The sequence below is a fragment of the Talpa occidentalis genome, unplaced genomic scaffold (genome assembly GCF_014898055.3).
Source record: "Talpa occidentalis isolate TD23 unplaced genomic scaffold, MPIMG_talOcc4v2.1 talOcc4.13, whole genome shotgun sequence".
In the NCBI taxonomy this organism is placed as follows: domain Eukaryota; kingdom Metazoa; phylum Chordata; class Mammalia; order Eulipotyphla; family Talpidae; genus Talpa; species Talpa occidentalis.
The window spans coordinates 82,776,130-82,792,942 of record NW_023601322.1 but is presented as its reverse complement, the minus strand read 5'-3'; positions in this window follow the sequence as shown (position 1 = coordinate 82,792,942).

Below are 16,813 nucleotides of genomic sequence, written 5' to 3'. Positions count from 1 at the left end.
GGGCAGCATCGCACAGAGGATGGTGTGTAGCAGAGAATGGATACAAGAGGTAGCCCGGAGGAAAGCGCATATTGAGATTTGCAGGGGAGCCCAATGGCTATTTTCCTGCTGGTTTGTTTCCCCTGCATAGTATTAATATAACCTGGAGGGATGATGCCAAGGGCTCCAAGGTTCTCTTTTAAGCTGCAATGAATCTACCTGGCCTGGGATGGTTGCAGAACACACAGTCTAAAAATATTGTGAAGGCACTACCTGTGTTACCATTTTCCAAAGTAATTGAGCATCTCTATAGGGATTAGCACTATATTAAACACTTCAGAAATTAAAATTGAGTTAACACAGTTCTTGTTTTCACAGAAGACACAACCCGCTGGAGAAACAATCTACTTTGCAATGATAGTACATGATGAACACCCTAGGGAGAAACAGAAAATTCAATTTAATGTATAGAGGTAGAATCCTGTGCTCTGAGAAACAATTCTGTAGCCAGTTTTTTCATAGATCACAACAGTAGAACACCAGTGGTACAGGGCCTAGTGCAGTGCCTCCAACATGGTAGGTACTCCAAACATATTTTACCATCTTTATTTCCAATGGTGATCTGTCAGCTCCTTAAATGGCTGTATTAATATAGCAACCTGAGAGTTAGCTAACAAGAAAGAGACACATTGTCAACTACACTAACAAAGATTCCACAGTTTACACTGTAATAGGGTTTAAGTGACCCGATGAGGAACAATGGGAGACCACGGAGTTTACAATGAAGAAACTGCTAATATGAATCACTGTATCAGAATGTATGGCACTCTAGCAGTATAGAACAATGTGGAACATGTTATCATGGACTGAAGGCGGAATCAAAGACATGCAAAACTTAGGTGTCTTCTCTGATGATTGGGAGGATAACACACATGTGAGAAAAGCAAATATAAGTTGGTAAGTGCCAATTTTGTAACAATCAAGGCTCTAGGGATCAACATCGAAGAGGAGATTTACATAGACAGGTGGGGTTGGGATTTTGTAGGTTGCACTGGCATGCTTTGTTCTGTTGGGTTTTAAGGATAAATCACTATTCTGTTGGTTCTTCCTTTTTCCTTCTCTTCCCACACTCTCCAAAACAAAAATACTAACGAGTTTACAGTGGTTGATAGGTATAGGGGATATAGTTAGAAAATAGCAAATGAAAAAATAAAAGGATATCATCTATAAACTGTTCCAAGAAACAACTAATCAAATAGGCAGACATTGGATGGGGAATAGAGCAGATGGGAAGGGTCAGGGCAGGAGGTAATTATTCTATGCAAGGTATCAAAGGTTCTTCGTAAAATTCAAATTTACAGAACTAATTATAAATTGTGATCAAGTTTGCCAATGGAACTGTAGCTTTTTTCCTAACTCACATTCACATTTTCTAAATAGTTTACAAAGTGATTCTGCACATATTTATTGTTAATTCACACAACATTTTGGGTAGAAAATAACTACTAAATAACTCAAGTAAAGGTTGACATTAGATGGAACCAGGACAGGAACTCAAATATTCAAAATAGTGCTTTTCAAAAAACAAAAATGAAGATGTTTTCTCTGTTCTGTATTAAACATTTCAATTTCAATGAGAGGAATACCATGTAATAAATGTTTTACTTTTCTTACAAGGAAGTCACCCGATCGCAGCTGGGGAGTGGTAGGACACATATATTATGATATATAATACTTCTAGCGGGCAGCCCAAGTTGACATTCCTGCTAACACCCAGCCTCATCACCAGACATGTGAGTGAGGAAATGTTTGCTAAGCACGGTCTGACATGACAGGCCCTGCACGTGAACAGTCCTATTGAAGTCAGTTGGTCCTCAGAGCCACCTAGATCAAATTAAAATAACTGGTGTTGTCTTAAATCATTAAACTTGTGGAACTTAAGTTCCAGAACAAAGAACAACCAGAAGCTCTTTTTAAATCTGAATTATTTATGTAAAGAAAGCTATTAGTTCAATTCATAGAGAAATAACCAGATGGTCTGTATGTACTACCTGGTCACTTCTTGCACCTCAGGGTGGAGGGGCAGGATTGGCAAGCAATGGCAAGGGATTGTCTAATTTGGGGAACCCGGTGTGAAATGAAAATATGGAGCCCCTTCTTGAGATCAATGTGGGAATGTGGGGGGGGGGAGAGAGGGAAGTTGCTATTAATTTATGTAGAAAGTTTTTTTCTTTTTCTTTCCTCCACAGTCTCTCCACCCATTTTATTATTATTTGGTACATCATTTCATTCAGTAAAGAAAAAAATTATCATTTTGCTGTGAGCATGCTTTTTGTTGTCCATCTTTCTATTATGGGATGCTAGTTTCAAATGCAAATGCCAAAGAATTTAACTTATACAGGTTGTTCCCACTTCCCAAAAGATGTACTTTCCAATTTAGTATGATTTGAGGAGCTATTTTGGGGGTCTGGGAAAACTACCCCCAAAATAACCTACAGTATCATGTCAATAGGAACATTTTACTTTTGGGTGGAGGGGCCGGGGGTGGCATGTGTGTGGAATCATCAAAATCAAATAATTCATATTACCTGATTCCTTCCCAGAAGGTATCACAAGTTAGTCACAGCGAAACTCAAGCCAGACAGAAAATCTGTATGGAAAAAGAGAGGACTGCTAAGGGATCCTCTGAGACACATTATAAAGCTCTCCTTTAAAATTGTTGACTGTCAGGTAAGAAAGAGGGATTTTTGCACCAACTCCAACCCTTCACTCATTAGGGATTATCCCAGGGGAGGCAACTGCCCCAGCACTGTCAGTTTGGCCCATAGGAGGACAGAGCAAACTCTCAGGAACAGAACACCTCAGTCAGAAACCCCGGAAGCCACTGGCATTATTCTTGCAGGTAAACTTCAGGGTGGGCTGAGGGGGTGTGAGTGGTGCACAGTGTCTACTTAAGTGTTTGAGTGGTTCACTGAGCTGTGAATGAGGGGTAAGAAAATGGAGATGGTGATAAAAGACAATTCTGGAGAAGACTATGAGGCAAGGGATGAAAGATGGTGACAGTTGGTACTCTCTAGTTCTAATAGGAAATTCATACATTCACAAAGTTTAGCATTCAGGGTTGCAACTGTCATCTTAGATGAGAAAACTGGGCCTGAGGGAGGCTCAACTGCTTGTTCAAAGTTTCACAGCCACTGTGGGCCTTGAGTCCACTATTTCGTGTCCCAGGCCTCTTTCACCTATGATGCATGCTTCCACTTACATGGGTTTGGAAAGATGGGTTGGTGCAGGCCTTTGGAAAGAAAAAAATAATGCAGGCTGCCATGATCATTGTATATAGGCAAGATATAACCCAGCCTTGAGAGTGGGTTTGCAAATGCAGTCTTAAGCACACCACACCCAGCGTAAGAAGACCTCCACCTTCTTGAAATATATAAAAACATTTCCCCCTAAGAATTCACCCTTCCTCCTTCTTCCTATCTTCTATAACTTTTACAGAAGTCAAAGCATCAGAAAATTTCCTACAGAATATTGCTACTGTTCTCTATATGTACATTAAGGTATATACAATAAGTAAGAAAAGTTGGATTTCCACAGTTTGGTCACAGAAAGTGAGACTAAATTGTTAAATGCCGTCATGTATCCAAATACAGTAATCCTCCAAATTATGAATTTGCCAGTACTAGAGAACAAAATTCTACTAAGCCCAGATGCATCATGGGCTTCCAGGAAGTGCCTATAAGAACTAAAAAACTATATTAAAACAACATTTCACCATTTATAGGGAAACATTTTCAGAACTGTATTTTAATAGCTGTCTAAAATTATATCCCCTAACATAAGGTGTCTTTAGTTGCTGGCCAGGAAAGGATCTCCTGGCACAGAGTGATTTATTCAGGCAGTGTAGAATGATTTGAAATATTAAAACCTTAAATTTGAAAGGTTATCTTCTCTGCCTGGCAATTATAAATGAGGGTGAAAAATATGACATTAAGGAATGTAAGGACATCTATAAATCCAGGATGTATTTAAGGTACACAATTTTTTTAATAAAAGAAACAATAGAATTTTTCATAACAATATCCAATATATACCTGAGGATGAGTATAAGAATAAGAATAAGCCAATGTAACTGTTATCATGAGCAATTTTTATTACTAAAAAGAAATTATTTTAGTGGTGGCTATGTTTCTTAGGGATTCTGGAGAGTTCTTAGCATATTTCTCAACCTTCCCTAAAAATCTTCCCTGAATTAAGTATTATCTCCAAACCTTTCTGTTTAAATAGCTTCAAAGGATCACAGTCTTGGACTGCTCATACGTTTTTAAATTTAACTTTTGTCAAATTGATTTATGATTTGGAACTGGACTAATGTCAATTTGATATATGTTTCTGCTCTTGGACAATGCCATGTGTACTTAACATAAATGGGTTGTCACAGAGGACAGAGGGCCCCCAGGGACAGAAACAATATAGCTTCCAAAGGGCCGTGAACCGGAAATAACCAGAGTGAAGCTCTTTCTTTGCTATCAGCAGCCCATGGACTCCAAGAAACAGGCATCTCGCAGTACCAGGTACATTAGGAAAGTGGACTCTATTGAGATAAGAAAACAGATATATCCTGTGCTTTCTGGGAAGGTGACATCTCCCATAAAGTTCCTTTGAACTTGCAAAGAATGGCTGTCAGAACACCATCTAGGACTCATCAACTATGACCAGTAAGTGACATTAAAATTCCGCTTAGCTTGTCTTGCAAGAGCAAGAGTCTTTGTAGTTGTCTTAATTTTTTTCTATTTGTTTTCTTTTTTTCCATTTTAATGTAGACTATTTTTCTTTGCCCCGGGGAAAAAGTTATTAAGGCTTGGTGGCGAAAAATGTATAATATTGCATCATCAATATTCAGATAAAATAAAGTTTTTAGCCAACCACTTGAGGTCTTGTTAGTTAATGATCAAGAATTTTATTTTTTGGTAGTCTACCCTTTAGGAGCAATTTGATTTTACCATTCATAACCATTGGCCAAGATATGAAGAGTCCTATTTTCTCCACTCATGATCTGCCCTTACAACACATTTTTTCTGAATATTGTTGTTACTGCTAAGCATAATTTAACTCTCCTATTTTGACTGTTAGTTCATCATTGCATTTGGCTTGTACAAATCAAAAATAAAAAGTCAAGTATAGGCTCTAGGTGTCTAGCAAGGACTTTTGGATCACTGTCAAACAGTGTAATGATAAAATTCCCAACATGGTCTCTCACAATCTATGATTTAAAAAGCATCAAATACTAATACTAGTATTTTAGAAATACTAAAAAGACTACCTCTTTACTGTTCAAGTGCAGTTTGTACAAATTATCACCATTTCTACCTCTCAAGAAATCACCAAAAGTTACCTTAAAGAATTTTTTTTTTTAAGTTTTTTCACAAGAAAAATTTTTCCCATGGAATACCTGCAGAAAACAGAATACACCATGATTTTCAGGGACCATAGTAGTGCCAGAAAAATAGACCACGAGGTACAAACAAGACCATAAAAATTTACATTTTCCATAAACCTACAGCAGTAACCACCACCAACTGTTTCACCACTTCCTTCTCTCTGGATAGTAACATTTACATAGAGTATCTAGAGAATTATGAAAGCTTACTCTTTATGGATCATCAATTGAGAAAAGAGCCTTGTCTTTAGCCAGTTTATATGCAGTCTCTAATTGGGAAGAATTTTCTAAGCCAATCAGAAAATCCAAATATCTTCCTTGAATTTTTTAATAAATTATATGCCCAATTCTGAAAGATGGTTCTACTGATTTCAGGGACCTCTGGTAACCTGGCCTCTAGCTGCCAGTAGGCCTCTGGAATTTTTATAGAACCAATCTGAAGAATTTTTGCACTTTCCCACATCATCCAATCCCATAGCAGCTCAAAAGTAATACTCAATTCTAGTATAGACCAATGAAATTTTCTTGGACTACAGATATTAAAATGAAGCAGAGCTCCCACAACAGCTAGAGAACTCATTTCCCACATCTAACTCTCCACATGGACACACAATTAAAATTCAAGTCTTAGAAGAATGGGAAATTATGACAGTGATTTTAGAAATGCTGTTGAAGCAGCAAATGCCAAAGTTCTGCCCTGTCACCTCTCCCAATACTGTGGATTTGTGCACCTCACTGTTCTGTCACCCCATTCAACGAGATGGTAGAGAAGCTGATAATAGTTTTGCAAGAAAGCAATGATTAAATTCACAGTATTGTGACTATTACATTTTATTTCATGTTATATCAAGAATTTAATCACTTACTTAGCTGATTCTTCCAGACAGTTTCCTCTGACCTTTCCAAAGCTCATTCAATGCAAGAGAGAGGAAGAATAAGAATTATTTAATATCCTTCCATTACCCTGCAGTGTCATGGTGAAACCTGATTAGCCTGATTAGGAAGATGCTTTTTCAAAGGAGTGTAAATGCTCACAAATGCTGCATGAAGCTTTCCCTTTCTCATTAAGGCTGACATTTCAGTACTTTGTTGCCAACTAAAAGTCCCCATGTTTGCACTAGACTGAGGAAATGAAGTTTTTCCAATTCACAGACCATACTACAAAAAAGAAAAAGAAGTGACAAAATTCTTGACATGTACTTTGGAGCTAAGGCCACCATAGGATAGTCACAAGCATAAGCAGCAGTGTAGCCATTTTCCAGACAGTCATCAGCATCTCCAGAATACTACCAGAACAGCCTTTGTAATTGGTGATTCAAGATAGGCTTGAATGACAAATCCAAGCACATTTGCTTGTCTATTCTTTATTCCGAAATGGTCTGCATTCTCTAGAGTTAAAGATTTTGCCTACATTCCATAATTTATATTTTCATCCATATTTCAAGGAAATCTAGCACCTGCTTCACTTTGAAAAGTAGAAACCTAACAAGGGAGTGATAATACACACTGAAAAAACAGAGCAGTCCACTGCTTAACGTGTGTTACTATTCATTTCAGCTAAGCCATCGATATGATCTAAGGCTTGGAATTTTCTCTATAAGTCGAGGAGAGGTGGGAAGCAAATGCATATTACTGTATTTTTCTTGCACTACGTTATGCATCCTTGTTTTATTGATAGAGGTTTAAAATTCAGGTTACTCTTTAAATCAATAGAATGGTTGTTACCGTATTTTGGAACTGCACTGGGTATGGCAATTTTACTCTGAAAAAGTGCTTTGAGCTCACTTGTGGAAACAGCCATAATCAATTTGTCACCATACAGTATATCAATACACATTCAGATGCACTATGAATGTTTGATGTCCTCCATAGTTAGAAGATAATAAGTTCCCTGACCAAATACTTATCTGTAACTAAATCCTTAATAGAACGTACATTGATATATATTTCCATTTTATTTACTTATCTTTAGATATAACAGGCATCGATCCACTGAAGCAAGTTATGAGGAAGTGCTAGAAAAAATCATGTTCGAAGATTACAACAATCTTAAAATAAATGGATTTGATGACTTCATTTTATAATTTTTATTTCTAAATCTTTTACTTTTCCCTTCCTGAATATAAGTATGCCTGAACTTTAATAATCATATGTAACAAATACAAGACTTTTCAATCCTTTTTTAAACATAATTTTCCCTTAAAAGTACTAATAATATAAACAGTAAATAAATGCAAACTCTATGGAGAAAATCTGCATTATCCAATTTATGTTGTCTTTATTAAGAAAGCATTTGAAAATTACACCCATTAAAATAAATGACAAGTGGTTTAATGAAGTAATATTAGTAAATTAATAAATACAGTATATTAATTACTGCTACAAAACAAAATTAACAGCAAAAATATATTTATTATCCCTCAGTTTCTGTGGCTCAGGACTCCAGGTGCAATTTACCTTGTTGCCTCTAGTTCAGAGTCATTCAAGAAATTATTCCCAAGCTGTTGCCTGGGACATCTTGTCATCACTGAACTGGGGAAGGATGCCCTCCCAAGTCATCCAATAGCTGTTGTTAAGCCTCAGAACACCTGCATCAGCTCGCTCACTCATCGCTCTGCCTCACAACATAGCAAATATAACTTTATATAGAAGAAAAAAAATAATTTTAACTGTGTTTATTGTAGATGTAGTTGGCTTATTTACTCTAGCTGGGAACACGTTGCCAAGTTGTGATCTTTTCTTTTATACATTCGATATCAGGTTGTTCCTTTTTAGACTCTCTTGAGTCAGAAGTTATGGTATCAGACCATGAGAACCACAATGGATCCCTACCACTTATTATTTTTTAAATAAGAAGGGCCAGGCCAATCCTGTGACCTGTTGGTATTTGAGAGGATGTCATGATTGGAGGGCTAAATCATTTCAGAGCAACTGTCTACCTGACCTGGCTCTGCCTGTGATTGATTGTGAATTAAAGCCAAAGCCGTTGGATGAGACAAAAGATAAATATTAATGATGATGCATATCTGCTAAAATCATACCTCATAGCACAGTAGTCTTTGCAAGGCTTTCAGAAGCCCCTCTTTTGAACTGATTTATGACTTTCAAGAATACCATTTTTAAATATTTCTAGCAATCAAATAAGGCACATGCAGAGAAAGCTATAAATTCGATGCTTCTAAATTATAAAGATAACTTTATTTCCCCAACTGCTTTCATTATGTAAGTAGGATATATTATTCCTAATTTAGAACTTATTCAGAAATGATCATGCAAGTTCACTCAGAAATGTATAGATTTCTATGAACAATGCTTATATGAATAAATATATATTATATTCAGGCTCATACATACTGTGAAGAATAATGAAATACTTTATCATTTGAGGTAATGTTGAAAAATAATTTTACCAAAGCCTAAATGACACTCACATGAATATCTATGCACTACACTGCTAAGATTTCAAATTAAACTATATGAAGGGGAAATAATTAGTCTAAGAAGTAAATTTGTCTTAAAATTTTAAATTCATTCCAAAAACCAAAAAAAGTAACAAAATCAAATGCCAATAAAGTAATACAAATCTCTTTAAATTCTTATCAGAAAATAGCTCTTTCGACCAGTAAGTGGATTTATCAGCTCTACACTTGAAATAATATGGCAGTCCTTTTCCCCAGGGGATACTTCCTTAACGTGAAAATAAAGCCTTCCTCAAAACTTTAATAAATATAGAATACAACTTGCCTTGGCATCAAGAAGGCCTGTATTTTCAGAAAGAGTATCAAACTTGAACTATGTGCATATTATTTAGTCATTTTTTTTATCAGTTACCCCCCAAATAGAAGCTTTCATATATGGAAACATATATTACTCTACAAAAGAATACCAGTGACTACTTGTTTTTTTTTTTCTTTTTTTTTTTAAAGATTTATTTATTTATTTGTACAAGCACTGGGTACAGTCAGAAGCACGGGAGGGTAAGAGAATTCACCAGAGCCAGAGCGGGGAGCAGAACAGGCAAACAGACAGAAAGCACTGCTGAGGGGAGCAGCGGGTGGCAGGAGAGGTCTGCGCGCCATGTGGGACCCTTGCCTGGGGGCTGGGATCGAAGCAGCGCTGCAGAGGCCGTGGGCAGCTTCGCAGCCTAGTGCTCAGCCACTGAGCCATCAGGGGAGGCCCGCAGTGACTACTTGTTAGATTACCTGGCCCTATATGGTCTCTAACTTGCCTTTTGTATGTCTTGCTCTAATACTACAATGTAGTCATCATTTCTCCTTGACATGATAAACCACTTAGTGATTTTATCTGAAAAAGATTATTGTTTGTGTTTTCCTCTAACTGTATTAACTTTCTTTTCTTACTATCACTAAATTCTGAAAAATGACTGAATCAAGTAAGTGTTCAATATACTCTGTGTCTTGTCATATTTCTTTGGTGGTTCTGCAAGGTCTTAATGTATCCATTCTCCAATTGTTATCTCTTCATGAACAGTTTCCACAGAATTCTTGTGAAAGTAAATTGCAGAGTAATAGTAGCAAAGGATTGCTCTTCCAAGGCTGCATAATAAACACCACTGATTGGGTGGCTTAAAGAATAGAAACATTTTTTTCACATATATCTTCATCTTTTTTAAGATTTATTTATTTATGCATATAAGAGCTGGGGTACAGGCCAGAGGTGTGGGGGGTGAGAGCATTCACCAGAGACAGAGCAGGGAACAGAACAGGCAGATTGACTGAAGTACACTGTTGAGGGGAGCAGCGGGGGAGTCAGGAGAAGTCTGCTGCACCACGTGGGTAGCTCCCTGGCCAGGGATTGAACTCATGCTACAGTGGCTGAGGATAGCTTCATAGGTTGCATCTTAACTGCTTGTGCCACTAGGATCTTGAGGCTAGAATTCTAAGATCAAGCTGTCAGTAATGGTGGTTTCTGCTGACATCTCTTTGCTTGACTTATGGAGAGCTCTCTTCTTGCTTTGTCCCACAGTATAGAGCTCTGGTATAGTTATACACAGTTCTGTGTGTAGTATACAGTTCTGATGTCTCTTTTATAAGATAAATCTTGTAATACCCTATCAGACTAAGGCCCCATCCTTGTGATCTCATGGCTCTTTAATTACATCCTGAAAAACCTTGTCTCTGAGTGTGGTCACATTGGAGGGTTGAGACTTTCAACATGTGGATTGGGATAGGACATAAAATACTAACCACCATACTGAAATCTAGATTTTAGGGTCTTACAGAAACTCTGTAGTTTATCCAGAAGTTATTCAACTCTAGAAAGCCTAGAACATTCCATTTGTACCCCATCACAGATTTTCACCTACTTCTAGACATGTGTCTTGGTATACATACTCATTATTGGAGCAATCAAATGACACTTCCTTAGTAAAATCTCCTGATTTTATATACATCAGAAAATAAAGCAAAACATTTGCTAATTTTTCATAGCAACCCAGGGTAGTGTCTTATAAGGGTGCCATTCCCCTTCACTTAATCTTCATCCATTCATGCAACATTTGAAGTTATCCGAAGGAATCAACCCATTTCACATTTATTTACTCATTTATTCATCAACTGTTTATTGTTGTATACGCCAAACAATATGCAGGATATTGGGGATTTAGAAATGAGAAAGACAAGGTTCCTATTCTTGAACAGTTCATGGTTGAGAACTGAATTTGAACTTTTTTAATTTCGATATTCAGATTTAAGGTTGAAGTACAATCACTACCATAGTTTAAATGCCATAAGGCAGAGCAAAATTAAAATCCTTCAAGTCAGGGCTGCTGGTAGGTTATACATTACCTTTGTGCAAATTTGAAAATGGCAAACACTCCCGACCCAGATTGACACATAAACAGGGTGGTAACAATGAGTATCGCTTTCTTCAAAGGATACAGGCTAAGTAACAAGCGCAGATAGGGTTTTGGTCACCTATTGGCCCCTCAGTGTATACAAAGAGTATAATCATAAGTGGCAGTCTCATTCCAGGTAGTGGGATTCAGAATTATTGGGGATCAATACACATCATCAACAAACACACCAATTTAGCACCACTTCCATAATCCAAATAGTTAATCTGGGAAGATTTTAGGTCTAGGAGATTTTAAGGCCAATTTGGAGATCAAGGAGAATGGTCAGAAGATTTCCAAAGTGGGGCAAGGGATGTCAATAAGTATGAATTCCACAACAATGCAATTCCAGCTATCTTTGTGATTGGTTTTGCTTCAGGAAATCTTTTATCTGCTAGAAAAAGCAGGACTAGTAGAACACCTTTATATACCTGCTTCTGCTAGAAAAAGCAGGACTAGTAGAACACCTTTATATACCTGCTTCTGCTAGAAAAAGCAGGACTAGTAGAACACCTTTATATACCTGCTTCTGCTAGAAAAAGCAGGACTAGTAGAACACCTTTATATACCTGCTTCTGCTAGAAAAAGCAGGACTAGTAGAACACCTTTATATACCTGCTTCTGCTAGAAAAAGCAGGACTAGTAGAACACCTTTATATACCTGCTTCTGCTAGAAAAAGCAGGACTAGTAGAACACCTTTATATACCTGCTTCTACCAGCCTTCCTCGTTGGAGATTGGATCTTAAATGTATTATACTATGAAGAGAAACATAAGTTGTGAATGCCAAGTATCTGATGAGTACTTACTAAATGCAAAACAACAAAATCCTACCTTATCAGAAGGAGGAAAAAAGCGAGATATACAAAAATTAATTAGGAAAAAATGAATCATTTCTACAGTTACAGAAATAGTTATTAGGGTAAGAGGCACAGACTCAAAAGCGTCCTGCATGCAGTATCCTAAAGTACATCCAGATTTCCTTTATTTTAGTTAGCATTTTTCCAGTAGTTATGCATGACTGCATGTCATCAATTCAGTGAGTGAGAAGTTTGATAACACCATTTTTCTGTATCATGAAGATAAATACACAGCTTAGCTTTGGGCTTCCAATTAAATGAACCACAAAACTCTGATTTATTAAGGCACATTCCAGATTTCTGGGCAAAAATTTATTCACGTTCAAAGGTAGAAATTATTGCAAATGTTATTGAGCTGAACTTTGTATAATTTTTACCCAAAAAGAGAAGATGTAAGTAAAACCTGTATTTGCTTACCTGTTATAAGGCATGGTTAAGTAGACTCAATTCATAAAAGATTGACTGAAAATATTTCTGATATATTTTATCATAATTCTCTAATAACATTTGCTAATTTACATTACCATCACATCCTGAACCATGAGCTTTAGAAACTGTTATTTCTAAAAAGAAAAAAAAATTGTTCTTTCTTATCATCAACTCTACCTTACTCTCACACTTTTGCCACCATGAGTGACTCTCTTCAGGCTGGAGTGATTTGCCATGTTTAAAGATTTATTTATATATGTTCATTTCTCCCCATATGTGATTGAATGTGGTCCTACTACTTTTTCTTCTCTCTGAAGGGGTTCTAGAACCCATGTCTCGTTTTTTTCTGTAGGCCATCGGCAGACACTCTGTGGATAGTGGACTGGAAGAGTCCAAGACAAATTGATAGCTTATGTTTGTCCCTACAGATCTATCCTCCAACCACCCTGATCCTGTTATCTTCCCAAGGACTGATCCAAATGCTCTACAACAAGTTCCCTACACTGTGGCTTTACGTTAGGTTCAATATATGCAGAGTTGTAGCAAGAGATCCAAGGGAAGGAAGAAAGTGGGGCCAGAATATTTATTCCTCTGGTTTCTTCCATTCAAGTTTACCTGAGTTAGCTCTGCCTCTTAGCCAGGTGTCATTGCAAATTTCTAGGTGGTTCTCTCTGAACAGCTCATTCTCACCTGGGTTCTGGTAACCACTCCCCTTGAGACCAGCTCCAGGGTAGTAAACTGTCTTTTCTGATTTCCCTTTCCATATATTTGTATATGACACTCATGCTAAACCTTTGAGGAAATATTCTAATTGAAGGATGCTATTTTCTACAGAGGCCTGCACTGATCACAATCAGGCAATAGTAATACAAGTTTCCTCTTCCAGATCCCCTTGGAAATCTTCTACCATTTGGTGATTATACCCCTCTTCTGGATGCTGCTTCTAACAAGAGAGTGTTTCACACTATTAGTAAGACAGCCATCAGGCTATCGGGGTTGTTTTGCAAGGACATGCAGACAGAGCAGTCCTTAAAAATGACTGGCTGGAGCAAGAGTTTGTAAACAACTCTTTTCCCTAGTTTAGGACAATTTCTGAGGCAAGCTTATGCTCCAGCATTCCCCTGTGGCATCAACAGAAATTATTGTACATTCAGAATCCAGTGAAAGGAGAATATATGTCTAATATGCTCAAAAGGGAGGAGGGGAGCCTATTAAGAATAATGAAATATAAAATATTTTCCTGTCTTCTGTGGACGCCCTTGATTTTTATTTACATTTAATGTGATTGTAAGTTTAGAAAAACTTAAAATTTTAAATTCTATGCATTAATATTAATGTTCATTTTTATATTGCATGCCTATTTTAATTAATATAAGATCAATTGCATATGCTCTTATATTAATTAATATAAGAGAAATATTGCATACGAATGAAATTGCACGACTATGTTCCATCGTTTATACATGCACATTTATTTCATTCTTGCCAGAACAGTGGAAATACTGCACATTAATTAACTGATGTGGTTTTAAGTCCATTTCGTGATAAGCACACATCCTACCAAAAATCTAGCACTGGGTTACCAGTTAGTAAAGAAGGACTAAAAACAAAATGAACTATGGATTGCTTGATTTCCCTATTTCTTTTAGGTTATTAATTTTAGCATAAATAAGTGTCACAGGTAAGTGACACTAGTAAGAAAAGACCAGATATGTTTCCTTGATTGCTCGTGTTTCTAGGAGTGATTTCTGTATTCCAAAGAAATTTTGTTTCAGAGGGAAAAGTCAGCCTCTCAGGCCTGCTGGCATCCCCATTTACTTACTCAGACACAGACTCAACACATTTGCTTTGAGTCTTGTAAACTACTCATTGCTGTTCCACCAAAATTCTATATTCATGGAGCCGTGAATGATACATCTGAATGGGAGGCAAGGAATGACAGCACACCTCTCTGCTCATGTGCATACTGCATTGTCCCATCAGATGGCACTTATAAAATACAAATTCAAAAACAAAATGATTGTGACTGTTAAGACTTTAGCAGCAGAACATTAAAAGAGCACAGAGAGCTTCTGAGTTTGGGGCCTATGTGGTCAAAGAGTCACAAAGCCAACTGTATTCGTACTTAATTTTGCTGAAATCACAACCATTATTGTTCCCCTCTTACATTTCTCTTATTTCCTTCAGACTCCCCCCTGACAGCATTTTCTCAATAAGTCACTTACAAATGAGTCCTGTTCTTAAAGTTTGCTTAGGAATGCACTGTAAAACTGTTTTTATTGGAAATGTTCCTAAGAAGCAAATCTAAGATTCAGGAATTGTATCACCTTACTGATCAAATAATAAAAATCACCCTAACCATGCCCTCTACACTGGTGGTAAGGAGTGTGGTAGCTCCTTGAATGTTGTAGCATTGTAATTTCAAGATTTCTAGCATATAAATGCAACACAGATAAAAGAAGATGTTTGACTTATACAGTATCACTCTTGATTGAGGACTATAGTGGAAATGTGGGATCGATTAGGTTTTGTTGATGTGTTAAGAAGAGAAAAATGATAGGTACAATGGAGTTAATTACCAATGTAACAGTGTGAACATAAGAAAGACTCCATCACATCATTTAAAGAGGTCCTCATCTCTGGGAACAGGAGTCAGAAAACTTCAAATTTCAGTCCAAGTCTGAGTCACCACTGTTTGAACACACAGAGTTTTCTAGAACATGTTGACACATTAGCATGCAATCTATGGTTACTTTCATACTACAATAGCAGAGCTGAATTGCTGCAACAGAGACCATCTGGTTCACAAAATGTAAAATATCTATCTGGTCCTGTATTGAAAACGTTTGGGAATCACTGTTCTACCAACTTAGAGTGGCCTGAGCTGGAAACAAAGCCTAGGACTTGAATGTAAAAGTCGGAGGGAATGAGTGAAGCCTGAATGCAGGCTCCTAATCAAAATCAGGAGTTGATAGAGATAGACTGAGATTTGGGATGGGGTCATGTGGGTAAGATACACTTAAGTTTATTCCATTGGCAGATTTTCCTGAAATCTTCTTGTCTTGCAGAATATTGTCTCTTATTAGAATGGACAGTCATGCTCCAGTCCACCTTGTCTAGAGACTACCCAGAGATATGGACAAAGATAGGTGTTCTACAGGACAATGCCTGTCTTCTCAAAATTGACTCACATCTCTTCTGGACCCTTCTATTAGTTTTCTATTCATCATACCAAATATCACGAACTGGGTATCTTTATAGAAATTTATTACCTCACAGTTCTACATGCTACAAATTCAAAACTGGCAAGCTGGAAGGGCTATACTCTTCTCTGGAGATTCTAGGGAAGATTCCTTCCATGCCTCTAAAAGCTAATTCTGTTGGTTTCTAGCACTCGTTGGGTTTTATACACGTATCTTCAACTTCTGACTCTGACTTCACATGGCCTCCTCCCCTATGTGTCCATGTGTCTGACTAAATTTCTCTCCTCTTGTAAGAACAATGGTCATTGAAACAGTACACACCCTAATCCAGTATGATCTCATTTTAACTTGATTTTATGTAGGAAGACTCTTATTTCAAAAAAAAAAAAAAAAAAAAAGCACCTTGTTTCTCTGACTCTAAATGAATAAATTGAATGAACAACAGAGTTTTCTTAGACTTCTTCTGGATTTACAGATATTGCACTCAGGAATTTGGTTCTGGCTCACTTATGAGGTCACCCAGGTTTCCCAGTTTTGAGAGGATCCCAGAGTGAGGCAAGAAAGTGCACTCCAGGTAAGTCCAATCACTTTCTTCAGAAACCAGAGATTTCCCAGTGACAACACACAAAATAGAAATACATAAATGATCTGTTTTTCTCTTTTCTTTAGTCAAAATCCTGTTGTTCGCTATTGAAAACCTTCAAATATTCCATTAACAGCAAGTCATAACCCATAGTGATCAATGGACTTCCCTCCACCCTGGTGTTTTCACATCCCAGGATTCTGACAAATAATTTTACAAAGAGCCAGGGTCAGAAATTAAAATGAAGAGTTGTTTATGTGTCTAACCTTGCTTAAATGTCAAAGAAAAAATAAAAATAAATGAGAAAAGGAAAAAAATGGCTTCATTATAAATACAAAGGATGCAGTTACTTTTCATCTTTCCTGTCCCTCATCATCTGACTCTGCTCCATGTAGTAATGTAAAAGTGTATAGTTTAAACCATTTAAAATAAAATGGTTTCTACAAAACATATCATAAAATGTAAT